This window comes from Mastomys coucha, unplaced genomic scaffold (genome assembly GCF_008632895.1).
Source record: "Mastomys coucha isolate ucsf_1 unplaced genomic scaffold, UCSF_Mcou_1 pScaffold7, whole genome shotgun sequence".
NCBI lineage: Eukaryota > Metazoa > Chordata > Mammalia > Rodentia > Muridae > Mastomys > Mastomys coucha.
In genome coordinates this window covers 95,852,625-95,872,156 of record NW_022196913.1, presented here as the reverse complement: position 1 = coordinate 95,872,156, position 19,532 = coordinate 95,852,625, and the positions used below count along the sequence as shown (strand labels likewise).

General features: G+C 49.0%; 1 protein-coding gene across 2 annotated transcripts in view; it reads right to left on the bottom strand.

The window, feature by feature from the left end:
- Zhx2 (zinc fingers and homeoboxes 2) overlaps positions 1-19,532 on the bottom strand; it is a 153,209-nt gene that overhangs the window by 132,557 nt on the left and 1,120 nt on the right. The window lies entirely within an intron of this gene.

The following is a 19,532-nucleotide window of genomic DNA, read 5'->3' as shown; positions in this document are numbered from 1 at the left end:
ATGCAAAAAGTGAATGATTTCAAGAGGCAGACCTGGCTTTGTGTCAGGTGACTCGGGGGGGGGGGCGTTAGGTAACTCCCTAGAGCCTAGTTTTCTCCCCTGGGAAACAGCAGCAGCACCCACTGTGGAGAACTGTGTGGATTAGCAAGTGTGAAAATATGAGCAGAACACCTCCTACAGGGGTGCGGGGTGTCTGGTGCCTGTTGGGGGTGGCCAGCTTGCTCTGCATTCTAACTGCCATCTGTACCTGGCACCTAGACACTGGTGGCTCCTGGGGTCACACTCTCTACCTCTTCCCACTCCTCCAGCCTCCCCCCCCCCACTCTTGGCATAGTAGCAAACACTTGATGCTTGTTGGATGAGTAACAAAAATGAAAGACTCCCTCAAGAGAACCCACCCATGAGTGATAATGGAGTTTCTGGAACATTCCTTCACCGCTCAGTCCTAGTCTCGAGTCCCTACAGGGCTCCAAGTATTCTTCTAACTGCTGACAACGTGTCCTCCTCTGGGGTGGCTTATCATCCGGGGGAGATCAGAGAACTTACAGGAAGGCCTCCAGTCTGATTTGGGACACTTTTCAAAGAGTTCCCACACCCAAGAGAGTTAGGTTTAATGATTAAGGTAGGGCCAGGTATGCAAGGAGGTTTTAGAAACTTCTCAGGTAAATAAAACGTGCTGCCAGATGAAGAACTATTAAGCTCAAGGAAAAAAAATAAGGACCATTACAGAGAGCAGAGAGGGATGGGAAGACAGAAGACAGGGATGGGGGAGTAATTTCGACTGGAGGGTCTTAGTGGGAAGGTTTCCCATTTCCAGGGGACTAGAATCAATCTGGAGTTTCTGGGGAGAAAGTGCAGAGGCTAGAACACTGCTCCTAAATACCAGCTGACAGCTGAGGCCTAGGACAACTCCAGAACAAAGACCCATCCAAGCCAAGCAGTCCTGGGCGTGGATATGGGTAATGGGGCTAGAGGGACATGGCATAGGGACCCTTTAGAGAGCATCCTGTTTGGGTGCACAGCAGAGAAAGCTCCAGCAAAAGCCTGTGAAGGAGGGGGAAGATCCCTGACTCTCAAGTGAGAAGCTTCAGCAAAAAAGATGCCCCCCACCTGCCCGCCTAGGAGAGGGGCTATACTTTTGCTGGAGGTAGGCCTTTGGGATGGTCTGTCTGGGGCTAGGAAGAGAGAAGATTGCAGTTACTAAACTGTTTTTAGTTTTCTATCTTCACTTCCTTCTGAGTATCACAGCAGGAGAGGGGACAAGGGTAAGGTCAGTGGGGAGGGGTGTGACCATTTATATATCCTCAATACCATCTTCTGACTCAGCTCCCCTGTAGCCACCACGCCTTGATCCCCAAGAGTGGAGGAGTTCTCCGGAGAGATAGCCAGCTACTCTCCTCTAGCCCTGGAAAAAATGACTTCCTGAGAGAAACAGGGATCCAGGGCAGTAAATACACATTGCATTCCAGAAGAAGAGGAGGGAGGAGGGCCTTGTGGCCAGCTCCTCAGCTCCTCAGTACGCATGCGCCCTCCCCTTACGGTGACCCACTCACTTTTCCATCCAGGCTCTGGGTCTGAGAACCTGCCAGGCCTTTCCTACCCCACCCCCTGCCACCCTTTCTTTCCCCCTTTCTAGCACCTTCTCCTCAAATCGGTTACAGACACTGCTTCGGAACGCACTGGCTTGGACCTGCCGAAGCTATGCAAGGCAGCTGGCTTGCTTAGCGCAATGTAGGCTTTCCAAGGAAACGTCAGGACAGATTCAGCTCCACGGGGGCCGTTTAGGTGGCAAGTCAAGTTTTATTACAAGAATTCCAGAAAGGCTTAAGTCAGCTGGTTACTCCCAAGAACCTGGGAGCCTGATAGGCTAGTCCCACCTGCAGATGCCTGTCTGCTTGGACAGGGCAGAGCCAGCCCGATGGGTAGCCCACTGAGAAACATGATTTAGAGCCCAGAAGGCAGGTAGGGAAACTAAGGCCATGGAGGGGTGAATGACTAGTTCCAAGGCAGGATGGCTGAGTTGGCTTCAGCTCTCCCAAGTCTTGCCTGCTCAAGAACTTCTCTCAGGCTGTGTGCTCCATAATAGAAACTTCCAGGACAGCACATCCAAACAGAGAAAGGATGGGCGTTAGCTACATCCCACTCCAAAGACGAAGTTGGGGATGGTGAGGGGATACAACAAATATTTATGTGTCCTAAGATCCTGAATTTACTTTCTAAAATAAAAACACCATCATGTCCCCAGACTCCCCCTCCCCAATGTAATAAACTCCATATCAAAATCTTGCTCGTTAGAAAAGCTGTCAATCCCAACCTATACAATTCATTTCATCTCAAAAAGGAGTCATCCTGGGAGAGGTGTGGGAATATGTTTACTTAAGTAATTATTCTATTAAAGATGAGAATTTGCCCAATATGTCCTGAGACTTTTATTACATATATCCAGAATGAAGTAGATAATTAGTAATGAAGAACTGCTGGCTGATAACCTAGAACTAGGGATTTGCTATTAAACAAGCCTCCAAATTCTACACAAGTGTATAGCTTTTCTCATTCACCAAAAGTTGTGACCGAAGGAGTGAGGTTCCTACAAATGGGAACTCACAAAACAGACCACTAGGTTCCATGTGTGTCTGCTGATGTCAAAGTTGTGCCGAGATTCCAAGCAATGTCCTAGCAGTGTGTGCACCTGCCTACATGTGCAGAGTAATTCCAGATGTGGGCTTGGTTTTGTTTGCACGTTTTCCAGGCAAGCCCCCAACATGGATCGGAAATGAGGAAAATACTCTCTGTTCTTGCCTGCCTCCTCCCCTTCTCTCCTTTCCCCCACTCTCCCTCCCTCTCTGTCATCTCCTGGGAAAAGACTTGGCTTGTAAATGACCACCAGCTACTCTCATGATTAACTCCAGCATTGCCTTTGGGGTTACCAACAGCACGTGGTACAAAGATGTCTCATCCGTTGCCAGGACAAATCACCAGTGTGCCAAGTCTCCAACCACTTATATCTCAGATAAGGGTCACTGTGGGTCGGCACTGAGAAATTTCATGAATATGCACTGAGCACCCAGCCTGCCCTAAGGGTGGCCATTGCAGCCTGGGGGCTTCACTGTGCTGTCTGGGACTTAGACACTCCTGCTAATCTCTGAAGAGGCCAAGGGTTACAGGCAGGTCACCAGCTGCCCTAGGGATGACTACCAGAGCAGAAAAGCTGGGGCCACCAGGATTCTGGCGCTGGCTGCTGTCTAGATCCAGGACAGAGGAAGGGACAAGGGCTGAGATGGAAGGAGTATTATGGTGGCCAGCTTCTTTGGTCCTCAAGAACATAAATGGTAGGGCAGGCTGTTTCCAGCTGTACCACTGGGGCTAGGAGGAAGCCCATCGCTCTCAAATGCTGCTTCAGATAGCTGCTACTCCTTCAGAGGAAAGGTGTTGGGGGGCAGGCGGACAGAACTCCCTTAGAGTCTTAGAACAAGGCTGCTTCCCACACCTGAGGATGCACTCAAACTGTGTAAACTTGCCAGCGAGAGAGGCCCAGACCAGAGGTTCCTTTCCTTGCTTCCCAGGGGGCTGATGACCGCTGGAGTTCTCTGATTCCGCTTTGTAATTAAACCAGTCCCATTAGCTGAGCAGCACATTTTAATATTTAAACCATGTGATAAAAAACCATGGACTTTAGGCTGGGGAGATGGCTCAGTTGGCAGAGTGCAAGTACAAGCACCTGAGTTCGGACCTCCGGAACCACGTAAAAGGCCAAGGGTGGAGGAACACGCTATGCCCCAGCAGTGGGTGGGGCAGAGCATTGGCTAGCCAGCCTAGTCAAATCGATGAGCTCTAGGATACACTGAGAATTCCTTGTCTCAAATAATAAAGGAAGTGGTTAAGAAAAGACTCCTGATATTGACCTCAGATCTCCAAAATATGTGTACCTGTACACATTCAGACTAACAAGTACATCGCACCCCCCATTATTCTGTGTTAACCTAGAATTCATTATGTAGCTCAGGTTGTTCCAAATAATAATTAATAACACATTTCCTTTTTCATCCCTCATCTCAGTCCCAGCCATAGTTTTAAATAACTTGTCTTTTTCTTTTTGTTCTTTCTTTCTCTTTCTTTTTCAAGTCAGGGTTTCTCTGTGTTGCCCTGGCTGTCCTGGAACTCACTCTGTAGGCCAGGCTGGCCTCCAACTCACAAAAGATCCACCTGCCTCTGCCCCCCACCTACACCACCGCCACCGGGCTAAATAATTGTCTACAGCAGAGAACCTGACCTGAAATTCTGATATTAAAAACCAAAGCTGTACTCCTTAACTTGGTTCCCTTGAGTCTTGCTTACAGATGGGGAGACATTCCTGGGTCACTGTCAGTCCTGGACACTATAAGTAGTGATGAGGAGAAAAAGAAAACTGTCTAAAGTGTCATAGAGGGCAAAAAGTGATTTAGGGGACATCCTTTAATGCGCTAGAGAGGATACATCACTGTGCCATCTGAAGCTGGCTCGAGCATGGAGACACTTCACACCAGCAGCGGGACGCTGAGCAATTCAGAGGCTAGGGAGAGTCCACATCGCCTCTCTTATAAAGCCACAGCTGGCTGGACTAGACCAACTCGAAGGCAGTCAGCTGACTGGTCACCACAGAAACCAGTGCAAAGTCGGTCACACACACACTGCCTGCTGGGTAGTCCCAGGATTGGCTGGTGGAAGAAGGCTTACTGCCCACGTGGAACCCATCTGCCAGGCAACGTTTCAGAGCCAAAATCTGAACAGACAACCAACCATTCCTGACCGGAGCGCTGAGCTCAAGGTTCTTAAGTGATCCTTTGAAGAAGAAATAAACACACTGGAATGGAAAGAAGTGTTTCATTTCGCCATTACGATGATAGGCCTAATGTTTAACGTGGTACCTATCGTGTAGCAATCTCGTGCCTGCTTCCTAGAGGAGCGCCACACCACAGCAACAAACCAAGCACCCAGAATCCTAACCGCTTCTGGCTGACCCCAGAAGGACTGGGTGGAGTGGAATGTGTAAAATCCTGTGAGTACTGAGAGCTAAGCCCTGGCCTTTCGGGCACTGCCTAACGGTGTTGCATATCGAGTCAGCCATTCCTCTGCACGGTGAGGCCCAGCTGGGCCCCTTTCTTAGCTATACTTTTAAAGACTGTTCTCAGTCTCAGTTTTCTCAATTGTTCCATGGAGAGTCCCCAGGCCTCTTTCAGGAGGAGAGAAACAGCGATGACCTCACATGGGTGGAGCTACAAGCTACAGCGGTAGTGCTGCTGAGGGGCCCGGATGCTGACAGCTGGGGCCCGTTAGCAGTACCACTATTGGGATGCTTCACAGTAAGTTAGGGCCGCACTGAATGACTGTTCAGTGCCAACCTAAACTGTAATGGCATATTCCAAAGTGTACGTGAAAGACAAATAGGCAATACATTAAAACAACAACAACGACGATGACGACGACAACAACAACAACAACAACCAATGCTGGGTGGCTTTTCACTCTCCTATGATGGCTCCTTAACATATCACTGGGAAGGAAACTGGGTGCAGTCCTTAAAGCTATAAGTTGGCCCCCCGGACTAAGTTCCTGGATGCTTCTCTTTAGGCTTTGGCTTTGCTGCTAATAATCTTTGTGGTCCTGACTCCCAATTCGAGCAAGGGCCGTGTTTTAACTCTAGAAGAGCAGGACCTGCAGAGGTGGAAGAAAGCTTTTGGTATTTCAGTACACAAAGGACAAAACAAAGCAGACGCAGGTGATATCTGCAGGAGCAGCACAGCCAGGGCTCTGATGGGCAGAGCGCCCTTGCTATGGAACAAGGAGTCAGGCATAGCAAACATTGCCCAGGCTCCCTTTGTGAGCAGGTGTGGCCACTCTGAGAGCGGCTCTCGGTCCTTTTCTCTTTCTCTGCTGCAGGAGCCAGAAAGCTGGTGGCTTCAAATGTCACAACTATAAAATCTCGCCAGCCTGGACCCTCCAGTCAGAGCTTGAAATAAAGCTATCTGGAGAGCTTCTGGGGACCGACTTCCTCAGAGGCAGACCCCAGTTTGTTAAGCTCCCCGGGATAGTGGGGCTTATCTGACATACACAGCATCACATCTTAGGCAGATGGCTAGTCTTGGAGGGGAGTTCTGCTCAAATTTTATTTTTGTTGGTGTGATAACTAACCCAACAGAAACCATCTTGGGAGTAAAGGGGGTTTGTTTCACCTTCCAATTCCGGGTTACAGCCCATCAGAGTGGGGAGGTCAAGGTAGGGGGACCGGAGACAGCTGGCCACACTACGTGCAGTCAAAAGCAGAGAGAAATGAATGTCTACGTACTTACTGCTCTGCTTGATTTATTTCACTCTTATACAGTTCATGGTACCACGCATACACAGGGTGGGGTTTCCCATCCAGTTAACTCTCACAGGCAGGACCACAGGTTAGTATGACCTAGATAGTCCTTCTTTGAGGGTCTTCTCTCAGGTGGTTCCTTCCACACTGTGTCAAGTTGACAGTTAAAAATAAGCGTAACTAACTGGGTTTCACATACCTTCCTTGAAGAACGGTCTGTTAGTCACTATTACACACACATGCGTGCAAACATGAGGCTGTAAACATAACAAGGTTTCTCGCTGTACAGGCTGGTCTAGTAGGATTATTGGCCTTCTGGCTCTTTTGATCGGGGACAAAACCACAAGAGTGTCATGAGGACAAGGGGCTGCAATAGTGCCCAAAGCACCTTTGTCAGGAAAGAAAAGATGTTCCTGTTAACTCCAGTCTTGTTCATGAACAGAGTCTGCCACCCTAGGGGAAGACAGGGCAGGTTTCTTTACTCTCTTGCTAAGGGTGTGACACTGGATGTTAACAATGTCACTCTTTATAGAGTGACAGGAAAGAACTTTGATGTCACTCAGAGGTGGCTTTAAACTACAGCTCTGCCATTTCCAGTGTTATCCATCAGATTCATGTCCTGTAGCCTCAGTTTTCTCCTGGGAAAATGGGTGTAAATTTTCTACCAAATTGGGGAATGTTAAATTGCATTAAGTAAGGGTTGAACACACCCCATGCTTGCTTCAGTGGCTGGCATCTGGCAAGCTCATCCCCTTCTTTAATACTTCAGAATTTTGTCTTGGTTTATTTAGGAACAGGGTGGCCTCAGTTAACTCATGCCTCAGCTTTCTGACTGCTGGAATTATCACCTTTCTGTACCACTGCCTACCGGTCTATACTTTACCCCATTTACCTGTTGTCTAACTTAAAGTTAGGTTTCCAGTTCAGTCTCTGTAAGTTTAAAATTGGAAGCAGTAGAAAGGCCCTGAAGGGACAGTTTCAATACACCCCGTTTGCCCTACAGGGGGGTAGGCCCTTCTTCTGAGGAAAGAAAGAATAACACCCTGCCAAAAGCAGGAAGCTGATCCAAGAAGTACCTAGGCTGGGCGTCCAGATGAGGCAGCCTGTTGGGACCAGGCAGGCAGAGGTTGCCAAACGCCTCTGAATTTAAGAAAAAGCTCTTCTGAGGCATTGCGGCCTTGATGGCCTCCTATTTGAAAACTGTCCAGTTAGTCCTTCAAGCCTTTGGCACAGGCTGGCCATCAGGGGCAGCCATGAGCAGCAGCTCATCAAGCACTCGTGCCAAGCCTGCACAATCCTTCTCTTGGAGGTCTCTCTCTGGAAAGAGGACCTTTTGCTCACCCAAGCAGCCATCCAGGCACTCTGCAGACATCCATTCTCAACCCCCAGGGTGGGCCAGGCCTGAGCTTTTGCTCCGAGAAGACAGACAAACAGGAAGCTCTCCCTGTTGGTGGAAAATGACTCTTCCTTTCCCCCCCCCGCCCCCCCCCAGGCAAACTGATACATAAACGGATCAAAATCCACGAAGTGACGACTCTTTTCAGGTCACCTTTGCTTCTCAGGGGGAGGGGCAAGAATCACCATAGAAAGAAAGGTAGAGTTGGCATTGCTGAGTTTAGGGGATGGAGGTGGGTGGGAGGAGTCCCATGTGCAAAGCTATAAACGGGAGAAGGGATGGTGCGCTTAGGGCCCTGGAGCAACTGAAATGGGGCACACGCAACAAGTGGTAAGGCAATTAGAGGAAATCTGCCTGGTATAAAGAAATTGGCTCCAAGATAGCCAGTGTACCATGGTCAGGAATTTGGACTTGACCCCATGGGTCAGAAGTTACTTTCGTTTGCAGGAGGACTGGAGAGTCCAGCTGGAGAACAAGGCCGATGCTAAATAAGGGTTAAGGCGAACGCTTTTCTCTTCTACCGAGCCACACCACATTCTATCGCTCTACTCTTCAGTGTGTCATACTACTTGCTGAGCTCCCGGAAGCATTTTGGTTTGGACTTCTGGGTACCGAGTGACCAGGGAAGGTTTTAGTGAAAACCAGTGGCTTTGGGGGTTTTCAAATCACACCTCAGTGGAGCTGAGGAAGGGAGGGCTTGGTGACAGGTGGCAAATTGGTGGCCCTTCCAGTAGGACTGCCTCTTCTTATTTGAAAACAAAACACAGATGCAAAAAGAAAACAAACAAGAAAACAAAAAAAATAAAAGTAAAAATTCACTTTAGTGTAGTTAGAACCAGCATTACGCCCCTCTCGTGTTTCAACACACACACACAGCACACATGCAGAACTCTCTTGTATTCAATTCCACTTATCAGTTTAATAACTATTGAGCAACCACTCAGTCAAGGCTAGGTGTCCTCGTGGCAGGAGGCGGGGAGAGAACCAAAGGAGAAAAACCCAGGGTTTTTCTCCCCAGAGCTCCACCATTGGTGGGCAGTGTGAGGCAGAGGTGACCCTCCATATAGATAGTCCTGATCATCAGTGGCTAGATGCTAGGTATGTTATGTGCACAAGGCTAGGAGGAGTAGAAGGAAGGCTGAGCAGAACCCCTGAGCTCCTGTTATTAAGAGTGAATCTAAGACACACACAGGGCCTATGTGGCCTTGGACTAAGCTGAGCCCATCATTCTAATTGTCTGAACAACTGATACCTCTCTTCTTTATCTAGATATCTCAAAGTAGATTCCACAAGTACCCTCCTACAGCTCATGCATCCCCCTCCATACTCCAATTGTGAAAGACCAGGAGGTTGAGAAGGTATCAAATAAAGTCACCAACAGGGCCCATTCCACAAGAAGAATCCATTGCATCCCATATATCTGGCTGACCCTGACCTCATGGGTATGGTCTAACGGTGCTTGTTCCATTTGGGAATCACAAAGAGCCTCATGCTGGCTTTGGAAATGGCAGAACCAGTCACAGAATGTGAACTAAAGCAGGGCCAGAGCTGGTACTCCAGCCAGGACTCAGATCCCCCAAGGTAGCCTAACAGATCGCCATCAAATCTGCTTATCACTGGAAGATGACTCATCCTTTTATGCAGTGAGCATGGGTGAGACTTCAGGTCAAGGGAGAAAGATACCAGGATATCTCTTAAGCTAGAGTGACTCACAGATAGCTAGCTTCACAGTGCCTAAGGTCAGAGATCTGTCAACTATCACCACAACAGTGCCTGTTAGTATCTCTAGGGCACTGCTGAGGTGCCAGGCACTAGGCTAGCTATGTGCTTTAAAGGTTAAACCCTCTGAATTCTCACAACCACTTAGGAGCGTCAATAAGGCCTCTGCAAGTTCATTCTGGCAGGAACAATGTAGGCGTGGTCATCTTTTTTTGTTTCTCCGCCCTCCCCAGCGATGAGAATGGAACTCTGTAGAGGAGGAGGAACTGGGACCAAGATAAGGCAAATGGCAAACTAGAAATATAGGAGGCAAAATTTAAGGAGGCAGTGACTTTCTAGTGCTAACTCTACACTTGGGGGCCAAAAGTGGGTGTGTCCTTCAATTTTACACACAGGACGCCTTATTTACCCTGCTATAGCCCTGGGTCCTGGGTAGTCACCGGACAGCTTGCAAGTTGAGTCCTGCTACCCTACAGTTGAGCAGTGTGACCCTCCCTTCCCTAAGCCTTTATTTCCTCACGTGTAAAGTGGGCCAAAGGACAGTAGCGGGGGTTGGCAAATATGCAGCAGTTTCTCCTCTAAGTATTCCTGTACTTAAGTGCCCAAAAGAAATGAAAACGTTGACAGAGACGAGGTATAGCATTGCATGTCTGTAATCCCAGCATTAGGTAGGTAGGCAGAGGCAGGAGGATCAAGGGTTCTTTGGGGGTTCAATGCCAGCCTGGGCTCTCTTGTCTCCAAACAAACAGCAAGGAAAACACATGTGTAAATGAAAACACAGGTACAGAAATGTTCACGGCAGCCTTCTCAAATTCCCCAGGGGGAAAACAGCCCAAGTGCTCACTAGCTGGTGAATAGATAACAAAATATGGTACATCTTCCCCGTGTGGTACTGTGCGGCAATACCAAGGGATGAAAGACTGATACACACTACGTGGAGGATGACCCGAGAGTGCTTTAAGCCAAGTAAAAGAAGCTATATGATTCTTCATGGTTGCAGGCTATATGATTGCCAAGGCATAGATCAGCCGTCCAGAGTGGGTGAAGTAGGGGGGGAGGGGATAAGCGTGATGGACAGCAGCTGCTAATGGGTGCGTGAAGTTCTGTTTGGGGCCGATGGAAAGGTTCTGAAGTTATATCGTGGTGATGGCTACATAAATTATGCAAATATACTAAAGAGCAGTATTGGTATACTTTAAGTAGGTTAATTAAATATGCTATCTTCAACAGAGCTCATTCCGAAGACTAGTTGCACCTTCACTAATCCCAGCAGGAGGATTGTGAGTTCAAGGCCAGCCTGGGCTACATATTGAGACTCTATTTCTGAAAAAAGAAAAGAAGGAAGAGCTGGAGTGAAGGAGAGAGGGAGGAAGGAAGAAAAAGAAAAGGAAAGAGAGCTCCTACTTAGGGCCCCAAGCTTCACAATTCGTGACACCGGAGTTTTTAATCTGTCTAAGCTTATGGTTTTCATGCCACTAAGTACCTGCTACTTCATTACCTCAGCTTACTAAACGCTTTTCAACTTTCAGGAGACTGAAGAACAAACCTGGGAGTCTCTAGTGACTCTGTACCTCTGAGTAACATGCCCCCTTTGACATAGGCTTCCTAGAAAGAACTACTAAATGCCTTATGCCTGAAGTGGATAAAATCCACTTGGATCCTAGGAGGGCTGCATTCAAGTTCCAGTTCCCCTGTTAACCACAGGCACAGAGGGTAGGAGAAACCATGAGTGCCTGGAACCTCCTAAGTCCCGAAGATAGATGGTGTTAGATTGCATGGCTTCTGAAGTCTCAGTCTTCTGCATGTCTCGGAGCCAAGGCAGAAGGGAGGGACCCAACACTTGGACAAACATCTTCCTATTCTGTGTGCCTTGCTTGTCAAATGCAGAAGACTGAGTCCTAATATCTCTTAGGGATGCCAGAAGCATGCCCACAAAAATTATAGAACTGAACTCATGACGTCAGAAGGATTAGCTATGTGGACCGGAGCCATGGCTGGGGTTCAGCACCATTGTGTGTGGACTTCCTGAGAGGAGGGACATTGATCTGTCACTTTGGCAGGTGCTCAGTAAGTGCCAGGAAAGAGGAATGGAAGTGGGGAGGAAAGGTACAGAGATAAGCTGCTGATAAAGCAAGTAGAAAGACCTGCACTGTCTGTGCCTGATAAAGTGCACTGCTCTAGGATTGTGGGATCCTGGGCTGACTTGCACAGCTTCCTAGGCCTCAGTTTCTCCAAGCTGGATCCTCCAGTCTCTCTTCTTCCTTCCTTCTTTCCTTCCTTCCTTCCTTCCTTCCCTCCTTCCTTCCTTCCTTCCCTCCTTCCTTCCTTCCTTCTTTCCTTTCTTCCTTCCTTCTTTCTTTCCTTCCTTCCTTCTTTCTTCCCTTCCTCCCTTCCTCCCTCTCTCCATCCTTCCTGTCTAGAGACAGGCAGGGCCTTATCATGTCACTTTGTTGCCCTGTGTAGCCTGGAACTCCCTTTTCAACCAAGGTGGTCATTCTCTTGTGTCTGCCTCCCAGTAGGGGACTGCAGGTGTGTGCCACTGCACTGGGTTTGGCTTTGAAAGTTTCTCTTCGCTAGAACATCGCTGGGTCCTACTAATAAACTCATTTCCTTGAGTGTCCTTTCAACTGATTGTAGGCTATGTGCTTGGAGACCCAGCGCTCCCCTTCTAAAAGCACCAAGGCCAGACACTGTCCAACTGCATGCTGTTAGTTAGAATGTCAGTCGTCGGGACATCCGCCATTCACCCTTGAATTGATAGTGTCTATTATCCGACCTTACAGTGTGATAGCTCCGGTTTCTGGCGGCAGTACCCTGCCTTCTCAGAATCAATTCTGTAACACAAAGTTTCCCAGAAGATGGTAGATGGCAGTTCCTGAGGATCAGGAGAAGCTGAAGCATCCACTGAAGAGATCAGAGTGGAGCCCTTTCTTGCCTGGGGCTCACCCCTTCTCCAGAAGGTCCTGGCTGGAGGATAACCTTTCCCAGTTTTCAGTTTCCAGTTCCTATTTCCCCCCCTCTGCCCCCCTCCCGCTATGCACTCTAACATCACCACCACAGAGACATTAAAAAGAAAAGGACAAGACACATCCATCCCAAGAGGTGGGGTATGTGCTCTTTACCCAACAGCCCATCCTCTGCCATCTCTAACATGACCATCCCCTCAGGCTTGGGTTGAGCAGTGTGCAGGTATCTTGAATCTGTTTCTAGGAAAGCAGAGGAGAAGCTTAAATGAAAATAATCTCAACATGTCATCCTTCACAGGCCATGGAGATCCTTTGGGGACTCTGGGTAGGCCCAGGGGCTGGGAGAGCCTGCTATGGCTTTGTCGTTAGAGCGATTCCGCTCTGTCTCATATTTTAAGAACAGTGGGAATGTAATATCAGCTGAAAGGAGTTTTCTGTGTGCTATTTAACTAAATGGCTCTGCAGCTGGAGAGAGCCATGGGCAGACGTGTTATGATTCAAAGGTTCCCAATTACAATGATCCTCTTTTATTGTATAAAAACAGCCACAGAGCTATTCCCCACCCCCAACCCCATGCTTGCTCCTTCCACCCCTGATCCTCATTGGCCAGTGAGGCTGTGCTGCATCCTGAAGGCCCCAGATCATCTTCAGGTCCCAGCTCTGCAGCTTTTGGCTCCCTGGGATTCTTTCTGTCCAGGTCAAGGGGAGGGTAGAGGTGTCCCGGACAGAGGCAGGGCAGCACTGTTCTACAGATTACAGGTGAAAATTTAGAATCCCAGTTCTGATCATAATCTTCTATGTATCCATACAGGTACACATATTGGGCATCTCTGTCTTGGCAAAGCAAGCAGATAGAGCATCTCACAGTATGTCCAAACCAACCCCTCTTTCCACACCTCTTCACAGGCTGGCTCGGAGCTCATCTGTCCCCTAGTTTCAAAGCCCTGGAAACAAACCCATCTGAGTGAGCCACCTGACTCTCTACCTCCCCTTCTTGTTCTTGAGCCAGGACTTCGGCCCTCTGAGCTTTGTGTTCCCTCCTGTCTTTGCCTTGGGACCATACACAGCTCCCCATTCACCCTTCCTGCTCCAATTAAGTGTCAGAATGAAGGGGAAGCATTCAGTCCAGTGTCTGGCACCCAGTAGCCACTGCCGTTCTTCAGATAAACTGATTTGTGGGCTTGTGGTGTGTCTGGGTGAGCCAGTATCTCTGCATTTGTTCAGTCTCACCAGTCAGACCTGACAAGGTTGTGGGAGTATAGCTGGCCCACTGAGGAGTGTTTTTTTTTTTGTTTGTTTTTTTTTCTGGAATCTTTCTGCTATACTAGTTTGAAACTGTCACCTGTACACAGCTGACGTATGCATCCATGCATGCTGCCTGATCTCTAACATAGAATTGTTAGCCCCCCCCTCCACTTTCCCTGCGGCTGCAGGCATCCAAGCACACCAAAGAGAGCCTATATTCAACTCAGGGCCTCCTGCTCATAACTCCTCAGCCAGGCCAGCTTCTCTCCTTCACAAATGGGCCCTGAGACCCCAACATGAAGGGTTCCCCCTCCAAAGAAGGAGCTCACTCTTTTTGGCTATACCAGTACCCCAGGGGTACAAAAATCAATTCCTCCTACTGAATGGCAAATGCTTTCCCTGGGATTTTCACTGGTTCCCTCTATAAGATAAATGAACCGTGGGCCTGTAACTCTTCCATTGCATACCAAGTCTGTGGACCCCAAAGGCCAGACGGTAGACCTTTTTGATACCAAGTTAACACTTGGGGCCACACTCCCTACCATTGAACTTCCTGGGGATCAATATTACACAGATTTCATTCACTGCAGACTGCATTCCGTGTTAAATGCTATTGCTATGAAACACTGTGTGACTAGATTTAATTTCCAGGAGCCTTCTCATATTAAGAAGTGGAGTCGGGTGGGAAGGGGAGGATAGGAGGAAGAAGGGGTGTAAGTTGAGGGTTTTAGTGGGTAAGCTATCCACTCAGGCACAGGGAGCCTGGCTCTGGTCCTGTCCTTTTCTATTTCTCGGGGACATTTGGGTGAATACTGATGTAGTGTTACTGAGATTGCTTTGCTTCTTGGGGGGTCTCTCTCACACACACCATTGCCAATCAACCTCTCTTAAATGCTTGACTACGAGCACAGAACAGGAAACAGCTTGTGGGAGGATGTTCTTAATATCACAACCTGCTCAGCATAGGGTGGGGGCTTTACAGAAGGGGCTGGGGAGGGGAAACAGGACCACAGTTCCTCATCTTATTCTTTTTTTTTTCCCTCTTCAGAAGACGACTTTCATCAATTACACACAATGCCCACCTAGGTGTCTACCAAAGGGGCATGGAAACAGCCATGTGACCCTCAGCACGCCTCTGCCAGGCTGTGGACCGTGATTCCACACAGGATGTGCCCATGACTGGCACCAGGCTCTCCTTAGGATTTCCACTGCTGTGGCCACACAGATCTGCCACAGAATGAGTGCCTGTGTGCAGAGAAGAGGAGCACACGATGGGCTGAGGACAGGCAGAGGCGCTGGTTAGCACTCAGCATGTTCAGTATGAGGTGCAAGGAAGCCACTCCTCAGAGGAGGCGGCAGTGGCTATGACAGTAGTGGGGCTGGTTTGCCGACTCCGAGAATGTGTCAGTCAGGTGCAGTGCTAGGCCTTTGCCTAAACTTTTTAAGCTTCACAATAACCCATACGGCAGCTACAAGTGGTTCTCTTTCAAGACAAAACAATTCAAACTAACCAAACAACCAAAACCGACCAACCGACCAAAAACAAAGACGAAAACCTCAAGGTTCAGAGGGGCAGGTAATGGCGGGCAAGCAATAGGGTTCAAGCCAGAGAATCAGAGAGCTTGGCTCTGCTGGAGGCGTCCTGTGTGAGGGAACTGACACAGCTTTGAGGCCCACTCAGGACATCTACTTGATTTAAAGCAATACGGGGTAGGGCCAAGGCCAAGGCGATTCTGTTGTCGAGCGGTAAAGCTGACCCAGGAATCCCAAAAGGCCAGGAAGAAGATAATGGCTGGTAAAGTCCTCTGTCCAACCACCTCTGCCCCATGCACGGAATCACTGGGAGAAGAGGTGCATGCGTCCTAGGACAGCTGAAGTGCCTCAAAATGATTTTGGAATTCTGGTTTTGGTGGGGTGGTGTGTGTGTGTGTGTGTGTGTGTGTGTGTGTGTGCGCGTGCCCACTTGAGTGTGTGTGCCATGTGTGGTCAGTCACACACAGGGTAGAGAGCAATATTGTACATTGACCTCCACCACTCTCTGCTTTATTTTTTTGAGACACAGTCTCTCACTGAACCCAGAGCTCAGAGATTCAGCTGAGCTGTCTGACCAGGGAATTCTATGAACTCCCCTGACCATCTCTTCAGGACATGGGCTTAATTTTAGATTCTGACTGGCAGGATCTAAAGAGTCTTTCTCCTCCCCACTTCTCTTTCCATTGTACTCTGCCATCTTTTCTTTCTCTGAGACAACCTGGGCCCCTGTCTGAAAATGTCCTTGATTTCATTCTAGGTCAAATGAGAACCAAGCAGGTTTGCCGGCACCAGATACATTGTGTCAGCCTTTCTCTTACCATCCTTAGAATACATGACAGCCCCTTACTCAGAAGCCTGCCACAGCTTCTGGTGCTACGGGGTAAATTCAACCACCTGTACAGCGAAATCTGACATCTGCACCTCTTTTTCTACACCCCTTTCTCCTGCTTCCTAGGCTGCAGACAGCTTCCAGCCCCTCCCCCATGGCTTTCTTCCACTTCCTATCTGAGACTGCAGACATTCTACCTGTTAAATCAACAGCTACTCGCCCTTTTCTGCCCTGTAAGCCAAACTCCATCATGTTCACGGCCGTAATGTGCCTGACTAAGAACACTTGATCAATCTCTCCCTGGTCCATGTGGGTCACCACACAGCATAGCTCTGGTGGAGGCCTAGAGACAGTGCCCTCCCCTCCTTAAACCTCAGGCCTAAGACCCACATGCTAAGGGTGACACAACGAAAAGACACAGTTTAGGTTCCCAAGGATACAGCTGAGGCAGCATCCCCTCCCCAACCCCTCCCCCAAAAAAAAATGTCACACGGCCTTCGGAATTTCTGTTGCTCACAGCTGAATCAATGCTATCCTATGCAACCTCACCCAGGCATTGTTCTTTCTCATTCATGGGTCAGTTTAGATGCCATCCCCTCCAGGAGATTCCCCCCTCGAGGCCCTCTGAGCAGCACAATCACACCCTCCCTGTGCATCTACAATGGCTGCTTTCCTCAATTATAGCACTTACTTAATTCTGCTTGATTGGGCTTAATGAGCGCTCCTACTGTTGGTTCAAACTCCTAGAGGGTAGGGGGTCTTTATCCCACCAGCATCTCCATTAGCGTGGAGCCAAGCTTTGTGTTGAGCCCAGGGCTCTGGCCCCCTAGCATCGCCACAATGTCTGGTGCAGTACACTGTGTCGAAGCAGTGGGAGCACCCATGCTGCGGGTGCTGACACAAGACTCATGAGCTGTTTGGTCTAGGATGAGTGAGTTGACCTCTCTGGGTCTGGGCTTCTTCGCCTATAGAAAATGGACGCCTCTATATCTCCTGGTTGTCATGAAGACAAAATAGTCTAATAATAAGCTCTTAGGATAGTGTCTGGTATATAAAAGTGTTTAATGACTGTGGGCTCTTATTATTATCCGGAACATTATAGTTGTTGAATGAACAAATGCATCAGCGCTCACTCACCAAATAAATGAAGAAACAAATGAAATCCAGACGAATCCCTGAGTGGAGACCCAGGGCAGTAGCTATTGCTTTCAGTTCTGCCTGCACTTGACCCTGTGTTTTGTCATTGTAACGACCTCCTTGTATCAGATGGATGCCATGGCATTAACCTGGCCTCCAACACAGACTCTACAGTGTGCCCTATGGGTTGGCCAAGCTTTCTTTACTTCTAGGAGAGCTTCTGTTTTCTCAACCAGAATCTAAAGACAATATTAATTAATTTGTGGGGTAAGGGTGAAGATTGCATGATAAAGCTTGCTAACCATCCAGCAAGCCTAGATACTGTAACAGCAGTACTCTGAACACTTACCAAACAGCAACATGATCCCCCCACAGCCCCCCACCCCACCAGTGTTGTTAAAGGCACAGTGTCCTCATAACCACCAAGGCCTGATGTACCGGGATGTAATCAACATAGGACAAATCAAGATCCTCTGTTTTCAACTTGGGAATCCAATGTTTGCAGTGTATTTGCTTTTTTTTTTTTTTTCCCCACCTCTCTCTTTAAATGATGAGTCACTGATTTATTCTAAAACTTTGGCCTTCTGAATTTTCTACTTAGCTGACATCAAACCCTGCTAGAAAGTAAGGTTCATAGAACAGTGATAGAGTTGAGGTTTTTTTTTTTTTTTTTTTTTTTTTTTTTAAACAGTAACAATATTCCACACGCCACAGGACTGATTACTGTCAGGGACACATTTTTTAAAAATCTTATTCTTAGATTTCCCCCAGCTTTAAAAGAACAAGTGTAAACAGCTTTATGTAACTTTCACTTTAAACTTAAACCTTTATGTTGGTCCCACTGAACCACTTGCCGGGCCCCATTAGTCTATTTTTACTATCAAACAGGTCATTTAACAAGATATTTATTCCTCTTGGCCGTCATCCAAATGCGTTTTGACATTACTGCCCTGGGTCTGAACCGCTTAAACTGGAGGCCCTCAGAAACAGAAAATCACCTTTTGACTTAAGTCTCCAGGAGCGCTCAGACTCTCTTCACTTCCGTGGCATTTCTGCTCTACTCTTAAAGCAGCCAGAGAGTGTGTTTTAAGAGAGAGTGTGTTTTAAGAGGCTTGTTGTGGGAGGTCCAAGCGCTTAGGGGTCACAGGGAGGCATTCTTGTCTCCTAGGTCCTGCTTCAACAAGGAGCTGGCCTGGGAATTGAGGAGCTGTTCACTTCCAGAAAGAAAGAGATCTTCAGAGAACAGCAAATGTTGAGAACTCCGGGCTTTAAAGGACAGTGATGCCTGGGGCCCCAGCTGAGCAGTGGCTCTGAAGAGGGAGGGGTGCTCCCTCCTCCTCCCCGCCCCCAACAAAAGGCCTTCGCGGAACAGTGGAACACAGAGACCCCACTGGCTTTGAAGCCAATCAATCAGGTGGAAGTCTGGGCAAATCACGACTTGGCTACCGCGACAGGTCTCCTCCACCCACCCAGTTGGATAAGCCCTCCTCATCCTCCTCCACCACCTTCGGAGCACAGCACAGCTAGGGGGCCAAAGGGACGATCCTGTGATGCTCCTGTTTTCCAACTTTCCGAGCTTGTTGGTCTTCGCAAACCTCCTTCAAAGCTGCTAGGGAAAGGGCAAGTTTGCAAAGCTCAGGATCCCAAGTCCTGGGGGAAGCCACAAAGACGCTCCAACGCCAGCAATGCTTTAACCTCTTGTGGGGCAGACTGGAAAACGCCACGGCCACTCGGGAGGGAGACCGGGGCTCCGGCTGGTCCGGGCAAGCCAGGGACAGCAGGGCCCCCGGGGTCCGCGCGCCCCCCGCATCCCCCTCCTCGCGCACCTGAGCGGGGCGTGGGCACAGCGCCGCGCTCAGGCCCTGCCCGCAGGTCCCTCGCCCGCCGCCCGCGCCGCCGCGCGCTGGCCGCCCTGCAGCCACCGGGAGCGACGCGAGGAGAGGCAGCCTCAACCCGGCGTCATGCTTCCTGCCACCACATTACGGCGAATCGTCACCAGGAGAGGAGAGCAGAGGGGAGAGCGGGGGAGGGAGGGGAGCAGCCACACGCAGCCCCCCAGGCTTCCAAAAAGCGCCGAGACGGGGCCACGTCCCGATGGAGTCCCCGCGGGACCTGCCCGGTTCGTACAAAGCGCCGCAGTTTGGCCAAGAAGGCAGGAAGCCGGCCACAAAATAAATAAATAAAAAACAGAGTCGGGTCTACGTAACGCCCTGTCGAAAGCGGACGCCATATTTTTTTGTGGCTTATGTCGACATAGGGAAACGTAGACATGTTTTTCCTCCTCCTCCTCGATCTGGCTTCCATTTAGTTAAACTTGTAATCAAAACTATTTCATAAAAAAAAAAAATCTCCGTAACCCCCCCTCCCCGA